This window comes from Zalophus californianus, chromosome 8 (genome assembly GCF_009762305.2).
Source record: "Zalophus californianus isolate mZalCal1 chromosome 8, mZalCal1.pri.v2, whole genome shotgun sequence".
Taxonomy (NCBI): Eukaryota; Metazoa; Chordata; class Mammalia; order Carnivora; family Otariidae; genus Zalophus; species Zalophus californianus.
The window spans coordinates 63,716,768-63,727,089 of NC_045602.1; positions in this window are offsets into that span (position 1 = coordinate 63,716,768).

A 10,322-nucleotide genomic window follows, 5' to 3' on the forward strand; every position below is an offset into this window, starting at 1 on the left:
ATTTTCTGGCCTAATTTTCAGAGGGACACATCTACAAATTACACTTTTATTAATCAACGTCTATGCATCTGTTGTTGCTGCCATAATTAAAATGGTCTTAAATGAGAAGTTTTAGCTGAGTCATTTAGCAGCTCTTCAGATACGTGGATGAATGAAGAAGCAGTTTTACCTAAGGCAATAAGGTATATATGAGGTCTGAAACCAAGTGTGAGAAATACAAGTATAAAACACTCAAAACAGAGGTGACCTATAATAGCTATAATGTGATATTTTAGGCCCGGTCTATGTCCTGATGTTGTTTAAATTAATTTTAAATCACGTAGGTTAGGAAAAAGAACGGGGATAGAGTTCCATTATTATTACCACTAAACATAGAACTGATATTAACTGAAGCCTTGCTATGTACAATGTCCTGGGCTAAAGCACTTTATACAATTTATGCCACAATTTATTAAGATTATTTCCACTTTTTCCAGATGAGGAATCTAAGCCAAATAGAGGTTATTGCCCCAAATAGTAAATGTTGGGATCTGGGCTATCTGACTTTAGAGCCTCATGTTTAGTACATATGTATTTAACTAGTACACGTGTATTTAATAGTACATCTTTATTTAATGCAATTAATGGACAGAGGATATTCATTTTCTGAAGTATTCTTGAACTTTTAAAATACTAATAGTCAATGAAATGGATTTTTTAATTTGCAAAATTTGGAATTTTTTCTCTTTAACGTATTAATCTAAATAATTAATTCAGGAATTTTGTATCTGACTTAAGAATGAGAAAGTAAATTGACATTAACTACTTTCGTTGGCATTTATATAGGAAAGCTAATAACTGTTTTTGTGGTTATATTTTAACATGACTCACTCAACTAATGCTTTATTACATACTCACATATAAATATTATTGGGCACCCTTAAGAAGCACTTTCATCTTTAAACTGAAATATGATGTAGAAACAATATTTTAAGAAACATGTGTAAGGAGAGAAAATAAAGATTTGCATTCCTTGGTCTTATTAAAGGCAAGATCACATAAAAATGTCCTTTATACTTTTATAGTTTGGCATGAAAAAAATTCAGTTTGGTGTTGACATTCTATGTGTCTCTCTGAAGTATCACAAAATTTAAAAAGTAAGCACACCTAGTGAAAATACCTCATCCTAATATTCTCACATCAGAATAAACATACATGGAATACACAAAAATGCTGGATGGTGCATCTAAACTTTTAGAAATATTTGGGGGCAATGTAATATGATCAAAGTAGACAGGAAAATTAAAAGTCAGGGAGATACCTATTTAGTGCACCAAACTGCTCTCCTTGTTTGAATTTATTTCCTTGTAATATAGTGGGATAAATTTTCACTGAAAATGGAAAACAAAGATATAGATATATCGGCCTAGTTCTGTCAAATATAATAATTTGCTGATAGTCTTTGGACAATGCAATATGTGGGAAACAATGAGCTAAGCGCTCTTATAGACCAGTCATTTAACCTTCACACAAGCTCTACAAAATGTCTGTTTTCTTTTTCTTTTTTTTTCCCAGATGTCTATTTTCAACCAGTTGAGTTTTTAAACCTCACTAGGCTCAATGACTTACCTAAGGTCATGTAACTAGAAATAAGTGGTGGGGTCAAGATTGAGTCCCAGGTCTCTCTACCCAAATCCCATGTGTTTTGGCCCACTTTGTGATGATCTTAGAATGTTCCATGGGTAAGTGCGTTCCCTTCAGCCCTCATTCAAAGCAATTTGTGTGCCTGAATTATTTCCCATGGATTTTTCAGTATGTCGGAAGCTAGTTGGCTGCCATAAAATATTGTGGTAACAAAAGACATTGCTCTTTAGTCAAAGGACTAATGTCCACCTGAACCATAAGGAACCCTTTATACAAAATTACTCGGTGTACATCAAATGCACCCTTCTCACTTCTTCCCTGAGTTCTTCTGTGGTTCTAGATTGGGCTTTGCCCCTAAACTTAAGGGATGCTCTTCTCTCCTACATCTGCACTCCCTTCCCAATCAGATTCCTTACTTCACTCTCTTCTCAAACTGTAGTCTTTCTTATTGAAAAAATTCTTCCTTGTGGACACTTTGTGTGCTATCCCTCTGATGAATTCTAACCCAAACTCCAGGCATTGATTGAAACTTCTTTTGCAGATATATATCCCTGAGACATTTCAGGTTCCATGCTGACCATGTCCTTTCACTCAGAGTATGGCCCCAGATGTCTGACTTCTTTAGGTAAGTTACATGCTTGCTTCCCCTATAGACTTACACCAAATTTCAGTGTTCTTCCCATGCAAAACTTCAACTAGCTTTTTTGCTAGCCGCATCCTTAATTCTTTATACAACTAGCAAATTAGAACCTGACTGAAAATTTGATCAAAACTGTTTGACGTGAACTTAAGTCAATTAATACCACACATTCATAAATAATACCAGCATAGTCTTATCTTCATTTTGTAATATAAATCCAGGACTTTTTGTAGGACCTAGTAAAACTCCCGGTGTTAGTTTGTTCATATATTCAGCAATTATTTAGCAAGGGCCTATTCTGTGCCAGACACTCTTTTAGGAGAGCGTGTGTGTGTCTCATGAATCACAGTACAGCCAGTGAGTAATACTGTACCTTATATGTAATAGGTCAGTCGACAAGGCTTGCTGCTTGGCTACGTGCTAAGAAGTTTAACAGTAACATCCCCTGACCCTCCCTGCAGTAATCAGATTTTGATCTGATTTGTTTTTCAGATTTTGGTCTAGTTTGCCTGTAATTAAATGTTCATGGAATCCTGAATCATATCCATAAGTGTATGTGATTATCAGTGCAAGATATCCATGCTCAGTGATGCATATTAGTTATGCTAATGTCTCCATCAAGTTTCTCTGGGTCTTGCATGTGTCACTTTCCCTCTTCTCAGGATTTACCTCTTTCAATGTGACAGGGCAATTTTAAAAGATGAGAACAAAAGTGCAAGTCCACTTAGTAGTTACAGAGTGAATTCACTCTGTGGGGCCAAGGGACCACTGACATTGGACTCATGCGTTGGCTGGAGCTGGTCTCTGCAGCCATCAGAAAGTATCGGCTCCCTCCATCTGGGATGTCTGTGTCATCTGGCAATTCACATCCTTTGCACCTAGTACAAAATTGTAGCTAATCTGAGGACAACAGGGCCATTGATGTTTCCCAATATGTTTCTGCTAAACCTCCATCCCAAAAGGTATTATGAAAAAGAAAGGGGAAGAGGCTATACAATCAATAATTTTTATTGTATATTTAATATTTTGGAAAACACAGGGGACCATTGAGCAGTCTAGGTTTCTTTGCTGAGTAATTTCTCAAGGCTTTTAACATGCCAGTATTAACTGTGATTCTCCAAGAAAGGGGTATAAAGGTTTAATGTTACCCAAATGTATTTTGACCATGGAACTCTTTATTATTCTTTTTCTCAGAGCATCTCTAAGAACAAGTGTTCAAAGAAACTTGGGAGCTCTGCTTGAGGAACCCTGAAACACAGGGCCACAAAATCCATACTGTATAGGATCAAGAGGTTTTCTGAGGATCTGAATCCAAGTTATGTTGCTAATATTACATGGCATAATATTTAGCATGAAGTAATTGTTGTGAATTAAGGATATGTCATTATTTTCATATTTTGCTGATGAGGAAACTGAGATGTAGACAATTCAATTAGATTTCCTACGGTTTCTCTGTTCAGAAATGTTAACAAAACAAAGTAAGTACAAAACAAACAAAAAGAACCTAGGTCTGTCTGACCTGGTCTGACAGCCATTCCCCCATACTGTCCATTTGTCACTGGCTTTCCCTGGGCATTCAGGACAGAGACATACTGTTAGTCTACACCCCTCCTGCTAAATCTGAGTTTTAATCTCAATGCTGAATTAGCCCTTGAGGTGTCACAGAATGACATCTACTAGAGAACCTTCCCATGAGTTTAATTCACAGCCTCCATTCTTGCCCAGATGAGAGGACTGGCTTTGGAAGCAACAGCGGCTTTAACCACCACCACTGCCACCACCACCACCAAAGGCACTGGTATTTATTATGTGTGGGGTTTGGTAACAAACATTTAAAATCATAAATGCTTTATCTCATTTAATCTTTCCTCTCAATCCTATAAGGTTAGTAAGATTATAAAGTGACAGATTCAGAGAAGTTAAACCAATAATCAAAAGTTAAATAATTAGTAAACAGAGGAGCCAGAGATCAAATCCAGATCTGATTGGCTGCAAAGCCCACAGGCTTTTCACTAACCATTTTGTCTCCAAAATCTACACAGATAATCCCTGTATAAATTTCTCCCTGGGGCATGAATGGCTTGGGGTATGAAAGGGCCATAATTATCCCTTCTCTACAAATTTACCTATTTTCAAAGCTGAGCATTGTGTTTTATTGTCATAATCCGTGAGGGAAGAAAACAGGGAAGTCAGCCTCCTGGCAATTCTGATAGAATGCACCTTGACTCTGTCAAACTCCAGAGCTGACCTTCCCATGTGCTGAAAATCAGCATGGAGAAAGGGATTTATTTGGAGCTGTCACAGCCCTGGCATTCAGGCAACCCTGTAGGAGTTGCTGCTAGGTGCATGTTTTGTAGGAAATAGACCAACGACGGAACCCCCATGGGACTGTTTCCTTCTACACCAATCCAAGGTTTTAAGTACTATGGGCTTATTTTATTCATCAGGCTAATTTTAAGAGATTTGACACTATAATCTGGAAAGAAAACTTTTTTTTTTTTGGTAAATTAACTCTGTAGATAAAACATTTTTCTTCTCATTTCTAGAGTATCTGCTTTTATGGCTCATAGGATCGATAATTTTTCATTTTTTTTTTACATTTCACAAAGCTTCTGAGATCTGAACACAGATGATGGCAAGCAAAAGATAGAGGTTCAAATGAAACTACTCAGGAGGCCAATAATTTAACACTTTCAGGAAGTATGTAATATCAATTCTCACAGAGATCTCTAAGATAAATTTCTTCATTAAAAATCTATTAAGAGTTAGAAGGAATTTATTAAACAAATTATTAATATTTCAGGGCACTGCTAAATAGCAAATTAAAACAAAGCTAAAATAGCACAGGAAAAATATATTTCATGATTAAAAATGAATTTCTACTTGACGATGAATTTTATCAAAGGCTAATTATTTCTCAAATATTTCAGTTTGGAATCTTAATCTTTTTTTTTCATGAATTAACTAGTAGTCTTTTTTTTAATCCAGTACTATTTTGGGTCATGTGTGTCTTTCTTTAAGAAAGACATATCGACTATTTCTATTGACTATTATCTTTACAAATGCAAATTACCACAAATTATAGTTAAAGAGTAATGCTCACTTTTCTTCCTCTCCGTCACTGTGTATGACCCCTGATGACCTTCAGTTTACCCTTGGTATTTCAGTTTATAACACTAGGTGTATATTCTATATTTGTGAATAATAAAATGTTGACAGTGTTTAGGTTCATAAGATGTTTGCTTTATACCAAATCAAATGAATTTAACCAATAAACTTAATCAAGTATGGTTTTGTCAAAAACTATTTTGAAGAACTAGTCTTTAAATCAGGTCAAATATTTGGTTCTATTAATTAAAGACCTGTTAAGTGCAGTGACAACGCTTGGTTGAATTAGTAACAAGTGTGAGGGTTTCTAAAGGCTTTATTAAGAGCCAGTCATTTGAATTCAAACATTTTTGAAGCATTACTTTATACATGCAGAAAAAAATGGAACTTGTTTTGTTTTTAATGCTTTGATCCATCTAACCATGTATGCATGTACCCATAGAATATTTCTTGATATTTTACAATAAAACACTGCAAGTGTCTTAAAGGGACATTAAGACAAAACCGTGACTATTTTCAAATAGCTGATAGATCAGTCGGGAGGACAGGCAAAGTCAGAGCTGCTGGTTTCTGAATTTTGTCAGACATGTAGTTATGACAGACCATAGAAAACAGTGTGTGGCAGAAGTTGTGTCAATTTTGAGACTCTTGAAAGATAAGAATATGAGTATGTTGATATAGAGTCAGTGAGGACCGTGTTCTAGAATGGAGGAAATAGCATATTATCCCTATGAGGACACCATACAAGTAGGATTCTGGACACAAGTTGTGAATTAAAGAGTATGAATAGGTGTAGAGGGAGTTTAGGATATTTGAAGCAATCATAGTTGCTTTGTTTAGAAATGTGAGGAGTTTACCTGAACACAGGGGAGATTATGACAAAAAACCTTTTGGTAACAATTAATCTGGTACAGAACAGAGGCTGAGTTGGAATTGAAAGAGAGGAGACCATTATGACAGTTACTGGAGATGTTCCAACATAGGCTGCTGACAACTTGGCAGGAATGTCAAAGGAACATGAAGCATCAGACGACGAGTGGACTAGATTTTAAAGTCCCTTCTAGCCACAAGTTAGAGAAGTAGATTAGAACCCCGGGCTTTGGGTCCCACTCTCTAATTTGCATGTTGGTTCCACCACTACTGACTATGACCTTGGATGAATTCCTTAGCTCTCAAGTCCTCCATGGCTTCCTCACGGGTTACACAGGAGTAATTTTAGAGTCCATTTCATCACGTTGATGTGAGGTTTAAACAGGGTAGCATCTATGAAGCCCTTAGCGCAGGGCTTCAAACAGTTAAGTCCTTCATAAATGTTTGCTGCAATATTACTCAGTTTCCAGACATTTAAGGTTCTGAATTATACAACAGAAAGGGGAGAAAATGGGCTAGGTAGGGAAAGCGGTGCTGAGGTAGAATTCATGGGATTTGGAAACTCATTTGATCATTAAATATAGATCAAACTGGGATAGAGGACCAGAAGAAAGTAGCAAAAACTGAACATTTTAGAAATGTATGGCTATAAGGATTGGATTGCTTCTCTATTCAAAATTAGAAAGGGAGGTCCCCCTTCCCCCAAAAGAGATTTTTTTTCTGCATTGACAAAGTTTTAAATACTTAAATTTATGAGTTAAAAAATTATTTTTGTGAAAAGAATTGTTTTTAAATTGTTTGCTTCTAATTGGGGGAAACAATCAGGCATTTGACTTTTTTCCATTTGAGCTAAAAATCTTAGACAAAAGTGATCCTTGTAACATGCCTACAGACACTGAATGAGAGCATCCTGTACTTAGAGCAACAGCATAGACTAGTGGTAGAAGAGAAGATCGTAACCAGGAGGTCTGCGACACTCCGTACTTTCTCATCCTATCCAAGGCCTGTTTTTAGGCTACAGTTAGAACAAAATAATCTAGAACTGTGGAAACAGACTAATTGACAGATGAAACAAAACTAGTTTAAGGGATAGTTATTTTAAAAACATAAGGTTTATTTACTAATGACTAGGAGTAGTTGAAAAAGGCTTTTTTTTGACTGCTTCAATAAGTAGCTTAATAATAAAGATCACATATTCAAAATGTGTTAAAAAGTACTTCTTTTTCCTCCAGTTGAAAGCTTCAGCTCTTTTAAAGAAGTCATACATTAAAACCTATATTAGCTTTTCATTTGTACCATGGGGGATAATGATGTCATTTCCCTGCCTTGAATTTTCTTATCCAGACAGGTGCTGTATATCAATCACTGAACATTTGTGTGCACTACAGAACACTACAGAAGGAAACAAAATTTACTGAGACCCGGATCCTGAATTGAGAGGTTTATAATCAAACATGTATACAACTTACACAATATGGACAAAAGAAATGTGCTATTTTACTTATCTAAAGAGAGCCATGGAAACACAGAGGATGAAGGGATTAATTAAACTTTTGGGGGGGGCACAAAAATCTTTGCAGGATTCAGTACTCAGGATATTGCCCGGCACAGAGTAGACATTCAACAAACATTTATTTAATACATCATCTATAAATATATTGATTTCTCTAAACTTTGGGCTTTAAAACAGCCATTGTTTTATTTCTCCTGGGTTCTGTGGGTGGGAAATTTGGAAGAGCTTCGGCCGGATAGTTGTGGCCCAGGGTCTCTCTTGGGGTTGCAGTCATACGGGGGCCAGAGCTAGAAAAGTGAGAGGCCCCAGCAGCTGGGGGCTCCTAGACATCGCTCTCTCCCCTTGTCATCTCACGACCTCCATGCAGTTTCTCCTTTTGGGTGGCTTTAGGCTCCTTCACAACAGAGTGGCCTCTGTGCAATGGGGCTTTGTACAAGCTTTTAAGAACAAGTATTTTAGTTAACAAAGCAGAAGCTTCATGGCCTTTAGCAACTTAGCCACACTCTGTTAGAGGAAACAGCCACAAAGCCAGCCCACTTTTAGGAGAGGGCACGCAGACCTCATCTCTTGCGGGGGGTAGTGTCAAAGTTACATCTAAGATAAGCATGCGGGAGGGAGGTGCTGTGGCTACTTACGAAAAATAAAATCACCATAGTGAAATCAATGTTAGTTTTTAAGCTATGCAATGTAATGTTCTTAGAGAACATTCTTTTTGGCCTTTGTTGTTGTTGTTGTTGTTGTTGTTTTAAGGAGCATGTCGTGAAATACGAAAAAAATTTAGAAGTGGATTTGGAATCAGAAGTCAGTATAGATTATTTCGGAAACTCTCAATTTCTACTTAGTTTTGTATTGCGTTTCTCCTAAGTGTATATCCTTTAATGTGCAAAGCCCTCATTTAGGCTGTTTCTATAGGATTGTGTACTAAGCATCGGTAAATTAAAGAACCTGTCTAATTAAGTCACTACCATGACAAAAAATTAATCTATGAAATCAACTGTTTGGCATCATATAACAACAACAACAAAACAAACTGAAACAAAGAAAAACAAACACACACACACAACAGCAATCCCGAAAGCAAACCAAGATAAAACTTACCACATGTATAATTTACTTTTCACTTGTCAACAAGTTGCTTTGATATGGCATAGAAGACAAAGTCTTATTTGAAAAAGAATACATCTCAGATTTGATTTTAGCAAAGTGTTGCATGAGGGTTACAACTAAATGGGTTTTGTTTTAGTTTACATGCAAAGAATTTCTCGAGTCCAAGAGCTTTGGGAGATACATGATATATTTCAGGCCAATACGGTATCACTTGATGCACCTGAACAGCATCCTTCACCTCTTTCACTTTGTATGAACCGATACCAACAGAGTAGGAGAACTGAAAGCCAGTCGTATAAACTACAATATCTCTAATGACTACAAGCATGGTGGTAATTTCTTGTGATCATGTGACCAGGAAAGCCATTTAGTGGAAAATGTGAAATAACAGATGTTTCAGTAATGTTGCCTGCTTTCTGGAACTTATGCCTCACAAAGGGAGATGTCAAGCACTGTATGTATATTATTATTTTTTTTAAATTGGAAAGGTAGCAGAGCATGTTTTCAAACTGGACTCCATAATGCTCTTTGGATTACAAAAATTTTGACTTCTAAAAATATACTTTTAATACTTTCCTTTAAAAAATTAAGTAGCACATGTAAAACTTAAAAGTTTCTAAATATTATGATTTGATTAGAGTTTTAGGATAGGGAAGCAGTCCAAAAAGAAAATATTTTGCTCCAAGTTCATCTTTATTATTATAGATATGGGAAGAGAAGAAGAATATTAAAGGAAATATTCTGAAAATAGCATCTGAATGTAGACACAGCTGATACAGAAAACACAAATTTTTATTTGTCATTATTAAAATATTTAAACATGAACTAGTGTTTAAGGTATAATATTGCTACTGTAATCTGAAGGTTGTTTGTTGCTGAGAAACTGGGTGCTGATTTTATTTTCAAGAGGTTTTTTTGTTGTTATAAATATCTCATAGCATCACAAGAAATAATAGCTCAGCATCTATCTCTTCAGCTGCAAATACCTTTTAGGTTCATTCATCTCCTTCATGTGTTCTGAGCTGCTAGATTCAGACCTGGGGAAAAGTATTTTTCTCTTTTTCTGCGGTATTTCTTGCTTTGTTTTAGTTACCTCAATAACTCTTTCCCTTTGTTCTACTTTGGAAGGCACAGCCATTAAAGAAGTTCACAACTTATATTTTCTGTCTGAGGCCCAGTAAAGTTTCTCAGCATTTTCTCAAAGGCACATGCGTAACCTTATCACTTATGAAATTCAGGCCTAAACTCCATAATGTTTTAGCTAAAAATAACTATTTGATTCCTTTCCCATGGTTTCAACAACATTCTGGGTAGCAATGCTAGGTAGAGAGAATCACGGAATGTAAAAATCATAACTAAAATATTTGTTCTGGCTCATTCTATTGGCACTCTTGTCTTTTTTTCCCCCCTTAAGAGTCATTACATGCTTTCATTTTCAATATTAAAAAATCAGTATTTTTG